This window comes from Micropterus dolomieu, linkage group LG03, assembly GCF_021292245.1.
Source record: "Micropterus dolomieu isolate WLL.071019.BEF.003 ecotype Adirondacks linkage group LG03, ASM2129224v1, whole genome shotgun sequence".
Lineage (NCBI taxonomy): Eukaryota > Metazoa > Chordata > Actinopteri > Centrarchiformes > Centrarchidae > Micropterus > Micropterus dolomieu.
In genome coordinates this window covers 8,975,456-8,984,159 of record NC_060152.1, presented here as the reverse complement: position 1 = coordinate 8,984,159, position 8,704 = coordinate 8,975,456, and the positions used below count along the sequence as shown (strand labels likewise).

General features: G+C 40.4%; 1 long non-coding RNA gene across 3 annotated transcripts; it reads right to left on the bottom strand.

The window, feature by feature from the left end:
- Nucleotides 1–6,643: 6,643 nt before the first annotated feature.
- Nucleotides 6,644–8,230, bottom strand: LOC123968607. 3 transcript variants are annotated; one of them, XR_006824498.1, is made up of 4 exons: nucleotides 7,936–8,230; nucleotides 7,399–7,634; nucleotides 7,092–7,302; nucleotides 6,644–6,945 (listed from the first exon to the last, which is right to left on the bottom strand). It is a non-coding gene; the product is annotated as an uncharacterized LOC123968607 (long non-coding RNA). The 3 variants fall into 3 exon arrangements; XR_006824499.1 differs by having other exon boundaries at nucleotides 7,457–7,634; nucleotides 7,936–8,226; XR_006824497.1 differs by having other exon boundaries at nucleotides 7,428–7,634; nucleotides 7,936–8,224.
- Between the last annotated feature and the right edge of the window lie 474 nt (nucleotides 8,231–8,704).

Sequence of the window (8,704 nt, the reverse complement as noted above, 5' to 3'; positions counted from 1 at the left end):
GTGAAGTTCCTTTAAAGTTACAAGAATTGACTTGAAAATGAGGAAGTGGCATGCATGCATATGAACACACACACACATCCCTATCTATAGGCTATTGATTGGGCTGCCCCATGGTGAAATCATCAACACAAGCACAAAACACACCTAACCAACCCTGTGACAAGTCCATCACCTCTAAATATTAATATTGCTTACTGGAGTTAATGCTGAAAAAGTTGCACCTTCTAGCAGCACATATTTATTGGTGTGCAATTGTTTACATGTTAAGTTTTTGAGACTGTAATCTATTTTATTAACATAATCCATTTAGGAAAAGGTATTATAGCCCACATACAGAACATACAGGTTTTAATATTGGCCTGTTCTAAGTGTAGTTTATACAGCATAGGGGTCTACTATCCAAATCATTTTCAAAATCAAAAAATCAGCTCATAAATTGACTCTTTTTCACTTTAATTTTGGCATCGGTCCCCAAAAACCCAAATTAGTCGGGCTTTAACATATACTGTGTATATATATATATATATATATATATATATATATATATATATATACATATATATACATACACACACACAGGAAGTAACAAGTATTTGTGTGTTTTTCACACCCATAAGCTTAAGCAAACAAGTTTATTTATGTAGCAGCTTTCACAGACACCAGTCATAAAGTACTTCAAAGTAAAAAAAAAAAACAAAGACAAAACACTAGATCAAATATTCAAGGAGAAGAGACATAAAACATACATTAATTAATTCCAAGAGGGTTTTTGGTACATCTGAACATGATACGTGCCACAGAAATTTCATACATGTAGGTGAAACATGCCACTGGGGCTGCTTTGTTGACAATGGGTGAATTTTGGCATGCACATGTGTTCAGTACAAGACACTTGTTGCATGTACAGTCAAGTTACAAAAACTTCCTGTTTCATGGCGAAGAGTTTAACTTTGCCGCCACGCCACTGCCACGCTGTTAACCGAAAACTCAAGTTTTACAACATGGCCTCATCTATATGTTAAGTGTTTTCTGGGACAGTTTTGAAGTTCAGATGTCCAACCTGCTAGGAGTAGTACATTACAGCATGAATCGTGTCATTTCCGGTTGCCAGCAGGTGGCGCAATGACTGAGTGAATATTGGTATGTGGATGTGTTCAGGGCGGGACTCTTATAATGCACCCCAAATTTGGTGCAGTGAGCATGTAGACTGAACTTACAAAAAAATTCCTTTTTATGGCGAATTATTGATTTTCAATGAAAACTCACCGTTTGTACAACTTTTAATCGTCAGTGGGTTTAGACTGCACAGTCTAGGAAGAGTTTTAAGTACAGAGTGTGTAAATCATCTGAAAACAACCAATAAATACGAAATGTCTGACTTCCTGTTGGGTGTCGGGCATCACTCCAAGAGGCTTTATTGTACGTCTGAACATGATACATGTACCACAGAAATTTTGTACATGTAGGTGGGGCAAAACAAAATTTTTCACCCTGCCTGAAAATCTCTTCAGTTTTCAATAGGAGCGTATACACTACAATGACCAGACAGGTAATGAACAGAAACACCAAACATTTATACAAAGGGACAAACGAGCAGGGCGGGAGCAACACAGGTGACCGGGATCAGGGCTAACGAGGCAGGCAGAGAGACAGCAGGGGGAAACAGAGAGACACTTACAGATGCAAGACACCATACATTAACAACAAGGACCACAGGCTGAAGCAAAGACGAAACAGAACTCAGATTAGACATTGGCAAAATAACACATAAGAACACAGACCAGAAGTAAACACAAAGACATGAACTGAGACACAAAACTAGGAGCTAAGACACAGAGCTAAGATGCAGGGAACAATCTGTAGTACATGACAGACCGGTACAAAGAGAGCTAAACAGAACCAGTAAATGAACAAGGGAATACACAAAGCTAAACAGAGAACACAAGACCAGGAACCGAACCTCAAACAGGAAACAACTGACTAACAGAATGAAGTAGGGGACAGAGATGGAACCAACTGGAAAACAGGACACCACAAAACACAGACATAAACTAGGTTACTGGACTCAGGACAGAAACCAAAACCCAACATGCTATTAGACAGATGCTGAACTGATCAAAATATCCAAATACCCACAGAGAGCTAAACTTAAACATAGCCGACAGGCAGAAGGTGACAGGTCTGAGAACCTCAGAGACGCATTAATATATAGTTACTCTGGATGACTTCGCCCTGGCCTCCAGCAACACTTTAAAGGTTCAGTGTGTTATGTTTCTGAGGATCTATTGACAGAAATGCAATATAATTGCAATGTGAGAACTTTTGGACTCAAAGGCAGACTCGGAACGGCTCAAAAGGGGTAACAAAGGATTTTATTGAGTTGTGCAGAAGGCTGGGTGATATGTTTCAACAAGACAGAGTGGCAAGCACAGAGGGGTGGTTTGTCCAGGCGAGATGTGAGTAGAGCGGGGTGTGAGCAGAGCGGGGCGTGGCGTTCAGCAGAATCTCCAGAGGAAGAGTGATTCTGAGCACAGAGAAATACAGGTTTATCCAGGGGGCACACAGAAAGCACAAAGAATTTTACTTGAGTTGATGGCAGGCCTTGATGCATGTACCACATGTGGTTAACTGACGATCAGGCGAAGAATGACGAGGAAGACTGGGGTTGATATACTGCAGGAGCTTGATTAGTGGGATGAGGACCAGGCGTGTAGCTGGAGCTTGGCTGCAGGGGCCAGAGAGTGTAGCCACGCCCAGGCAGACACAGAGACAGAAAGCACAGGGAAGGGGCGAACAAAAGAATACAAGGTAGTGGAGAGATACAGCAGTACCACAACAATAATATCCATAACTAAGTTTTCAATGGTGTATAAAGACCTTACATAATGAACCATTATGTTTTTATTGCCTTAGAATGAGACATTTTTATCTACATAACCACATGCACCCCATGATCAGCTGATCAGTAATGTTAATTGGCAATAAAACCATAACATTAGCTTAGAGCATGGAATCATCAGTCAGCTGAACTTTTACTGCGCTGGTAGAAAAATATGCAGTTGGATTGTAATTGCATGTAATTCTTCTCCAGTTTGTTATGGCTTTGTTACGTGGACAGAAATGTGCCCTTACCTTCCTGAGACAAACAGATGATGGATATTATTGGCAATTAAACGGTAACAGCAGTGGAGCTCAGATCAGCAGCTAAACTTCACATTTTACTGCCCTGGTGAAAAACATGTATTTCTTTTTACTGCTAATGCTGATATATGAAAAGACTGTGTGCCTATCAAGTGACCAATAATGAATACTTTACAAATTTGCGTTACAAAAACGTGTTTTTTTGGATATTGCGTCCCACTGTGCACACAAATGTGTAATTTGTACTTTCACATGCTAAATGCCCATTAAAACGTTGCACCGTTTTACCACAAGCTGAAATTATGGCTGTCAGTACTACTTTGTGTTTCTGTTGTATTTTAAAAAATTAAAAAAGACATTTTGGTAATATTTGCAGATTGCTTATCTAATTAAGCAAGAGAGGAACCTTGATTCTCACCAGCCAATGCCTTTGTAAACTTCATGTATTATGTGGTGTATAATGGACTGTGGTGCAGAAACAGTGAGGCTTACATTGTCCTGTCATCCGTCAGTGGTCATACTTGATGCACTAGATGTGATAGTTTTTGAAATGTTCATCATTTACTTTGGTATGTTAGTCCAGATGAGCCAACCCTCCCAAGATGTAAAATACTGTATTACAGGAGTATGAGACATCATGTAGCACTTCATTTCTTGATGTGGCTGTTGTTTATTAATGAACTAGTAATAATAATATAAAAAAAACATATAGTTTTACTGAATAATTAAATAAATATAATTTCTTAATATATCTATCTAAAGAAACCTGAATTCTTGACTGGCAAATCTCTGCTATCTCATAGATGACATCTTTTGTCCTGTCTCAGGCACTGTAGCTATACTACTCGCTTGGATAGGGGAGGAGGTGGGTGCAATTCGCACTCCTCACTACTAGATAACACTAAAACTTACACACTGAACCTTTAAGAAATCTCTGAGTTATGTCCTTGAACTCTCACATTAAGGAAACTTCAAGGACCACCTTTTTTCAACTTCGTAATATTGCAAAAATCAGCAACATCCTGTTGTTAATTCTAGGCTTATCACTGCAATTCCTTATTATCAGGCAGGGTTACATGTGGTTTCTAGAGTCTCCAAAAGTAGAATGGGAGCCAGAGTGTTCAGCTATCAAGCTCCTCTCCTGTGGAACCAGTGCTGTGTCTCAATTCAGGGACCGCATCCTTCAAAGGCTGCATTTGAAGACCGAATACGTCACAGTTGATGCGACTAGGCTGTCCCATTTCGAAGGCTCCTTCAAATGCGGCCGACAAATAAAGCCTTCTTTTCCTCCATTTCCACAGCCCCAGGTATCCCGACATTCATTGTGCGCCAGTAGATTGTCCCTGCTTAAATAATGGCGTTGGCTGTGGCTGTGGAGTTGAGCCACCCGGATTTTACCTATGAATGTAAGTATTGGATTTCAACTCTCTTCAAAACTAGTGATGGGCAAAGCGAGGCTTTGTGAAACATTGAAACGTTTGAAGCAATTGTGCCGGAATTGTGTCGAGGCTTCGAAACACTTCGACACCCGTCTCCACGGTGACACCTACTGGTCACTTTTGATATCGACACATCTTGGTAGAGGTTTCATTAAAACAATGACTGAGCAGTGTTTACAATTCTAAACGTTTTATCAATACATAACCAACAGGATTTCGGAGAAATCTCCATACAACAAACACACAAACGCTTTCAAATTCTCAGAGACAGCAGATGGGGATTGCAATAAAAGTGTGTTTAAGAAAACACATCTGTGTGTTGTTTCATAAGTAATCACTCATTTAGCCGACGCTTTTCTCAAGCCAATCACAGTTGCTATGTCAGAGGGCGCAGCTTTGGATCAACTAGTGGACGCATGTAACACACTGGGAATCGCACCCACGTCTGACACACTAAAGGCATGTGTCTTAACCACTACCCTATCCATTTTCAGAATCAGAATACTTTATTGATCTATGAGGGTGAATTCTTTGTTGCAGATACTCGCAAGGCATAAAACAAATGGAAATACTAGGTAGTTGAAGTAAGTGAGTAGAGAATATAATAAATCTAAGAATATAATAATAAATGTGGACATCTGCAGTATTATACAGTAGCTTATTAACAGAGGTGTAACGATAATTAGCAGGAAAGATATAGGCCCTAGTGTAATAATAAATAATAATGAGTGCTGGCAGTGATGAGGTGTAATGGATTAAAAATCCGTAACTGAGTAAAGTTGAAGTTGTTTCAAGAATGATAAATGAAAAGCGGAACAATGTCTCACATTTGTTATATGTCAAGAGTTTTATTCAGAAATATTCAGCTGTTTTGGGGCGGAGTCAGGTTTTTTTCATAAATGACATCCCCAGCCTTTGAAAAGTTTGGTCACATGGAACATTTGTTGCTGGCAGAGATAAATATTTTTTGCCATCATAGGCTTAATGTTAGACTAATTTAACGTTAGACGGCTTGTGAACCCTGCTTGGTTTTCAGACAGTTAACGTTAGTAACGGTTACAAAAACCTTGGGATATAGTACACGGTTAATGTAACTAGGTTATTTTGCGATTTATGCTGCTTACTGTTTGGTGATGTGAAGCCAAAAACTTACTTGAACATGTCGTTTTGTTTTAGGGAGCAAGGAGCAAACTGCCCTCTTTATTAAATTGAGGGGGAGAGCGACCACCTCTTCACCGGGGCAAAATTTTCTGCCAACGTGGCTTGGAAGTAATTAAAGTATCAATAGCCCTTTTGTAATATCTGCATTTAATTATCATGTACTAGTTACAGTTAAATGAGCCCCCATCCTATACAAAAGAAAATGAGCCTGTGGGGGAAAGTGACTTCCCTCCAAGCAAAAAAAAGTGGGACAATTTAAAAAAAAATACAAAGTATATATATATTTTTATTTTATTTATTTATTTTTTTTAACAATTTTTGTATAAATTGTTCACTCTATTAGGAAACTACAAACTGCATTTCATCTTACAACCCTGTTTTAATATAATACTGTACATACATTTAACTTGTACGTTGTATATTAATTTCATTCATTTCAGCCATGCACGTTAATAAACACAGTTGCTGAAATTTGTTTTTCTGCTGTTGTTATTTACCATGATTGATTTCCTGTGCCAGTGTCCAGGGTCAGGAGAGGGTGTAGGGGGGAAGCCCACTGTTGCAATTTGGCCCTGGTTTGTCCTCATGGATGAGGTGCTGGGACAGAGGCATTCCACCACCCCACCTGTCGTAATTGCCTCTATCCCTAAGGACACACCAGTGCCAAGTACTGCAGTGGGTGACCAGGAGGAGGAGGAGGAGGAGGAGGAAGAGGAGGAGGAGGAGGAGGAGAGCCAGCCGAGAAAGAGAAACAGGGACAGAGAGGATGCGCTGCTTCAGCTTCTTAAGGAAGACATGAGGTTGCAGAGAGAGGCAGAGGAGAGGAGAGCACAGGAGAGCAGAGAGAGGATGGACAGGCTGTTCTCTCTACTAGAGAGACTTGCCGAAAAATAATCCTTAAATAATAATATATATAATATTTATTAATCAATTAAAATTAAATATTTGTTAATTAAATTATAAAATTTTCTGTGGTCTTTATAACTATTTTCAACATATTTACAACGTTTATTCTGCTGAGCAGGGAGACCCTGATGATGTAGCTGGACCTGGATGGGCTGCCACAATAAAGACCCTGGTCAGCAGGACATCATCTAGGGTGGTCTCTAGAGTGTGTTGCAGGTGTGGATGCATCTCTCCACTGTCCACTGCATCGTCCATCAATGGGTTTGCAGGGCTGGTTTAATCGACGGCTGCCATGTCACTAAGATGTTTTAGTAAGGGGCAAGAATAATAGGCTGTGCACACAAAATACTAATTCACAATCTTATTTAGACAAAATAAATCGCTACAAAATATTTCAACAGGCAAAATTGTTAGGATATGAATAGGAATTTACCGATCTTTTACCTGCCTGTTAAAAATATTGGTGGTCAGGGGGCACTTCCTCCAGGGCAGACACCTCTGCAGACAGCTGGTCATGCCAGGGAGCACCACTGACTGTCTCCAACCTGTTCTCCCCCTCATCCTCTGCCACATACTCCTCAGGCTCATCCTCTGGGGCCACAATGTCACCAGCCCCAAGGCAGATGTTGTGGAGGATGGCACATTCTGTTATGACCTGAAATGGTTAAAAATATATTTCAGTCTGAAAACGTTTATGGTTTTTGATGAATCAGTCTGTTGATTTACTCATAAGTATAATTTAAAAAAATACAGGTGGTGATGGCGCAATGGATAACACACTCTGGAGACCACCCTGTATGATGCCCCACTTGCCAGCCAGAAGAGAAACACCAGGGTCTCAATCGTGGCACCCCATCCGTGTCTCCGTTAGGAGGCCCAGTAGCACTCCCAGGGCCTCCCTGCTCAATCCAGCCATGTGTCCTGCTGGCTAAAAAACCTGTCCAGCACAGGAACACTCCAATTTATCCTGCAGTACAGGGGCCAGGGCTGGTTTAGGGTTACAAGGAGAAGAACAACTGTTATGAAATGTAGAGAGCTTAGTTAGATAAGGCTTGTATATCTTTCTATTCAACTTGCTTTAGCTGGTCAATGACAAAAACAGTGTGAATATTTTAATATTAAAGAAAGGTTAGGTTTTCTTTAAATATGAAATTATGTTGTTCAAGTGAAATGGCAGTAGCAATAAACTACGTTAACTGTGGTTAACATCACTGTTAGCTTTGGAAGCCTATAGTGCCTAAATACATATAAAATGTAACGTTTCTTTGTTACTTTCCCTCCTATTTACCTGGCCAGGGTCCTCTCTCAGCCTGAGATACATCATGCGGTGGCGCCGGCGGTGAAGTAGCTCTAGTTCTTCTATTAAGAGGTAAAATATTAAAATTAAAATAACGGTCTCCATGCAGCTGTGAAGGTTGCTAGGCGACAGGAGCGGCGCTTCCCCACACATGGGTAAGGGCGGGGTCAGTTGATGACGCAATAGACAGTCTCATTTAACAACGGTCGGTTTGGCCTTTGTAGGCCGTGAAGGCCACGCCTTTCGACGGATACGGTCCCTGAATTGGGTGAATTGATGGGTCTCTTGGCAGGGAGTCGAGATGAAATAACGGCGAGAAAGCTCGAGAAACCCCCCCTGTCCCCTCTGAAACGAAAGCAGATGCAAAAGTACCGATGACGACAAGAGTGGGAGAAATCAAATGTCCTACTTGATGAGTATCAAGCCAAACGTCACAATTTGTCGGCCAGTGTTCTTTGTGGTGCAAGATGGCCTGTCAGATGTGTGACAGCATGCCAAGTCAGTGTAACTACTTAATAAAGCGTAGGCCTACTCATTTTCTGATGGATCAGGCTGGATTTCATATGCTGCCTATTTGTTAAGAAACATTGTTACAATGTAAATGAACCACATCCCTACATGGTGTGAGTTGTTTTTTAAGGTTGAGGTATACAGTCAGACACATCAGCATTAATTTAATAGAGATAAGAGAGAAAAATAGGCTATTTAATACACATATAATTATCAAAATATAGTACCTATGTGAAGAATATAAACTATG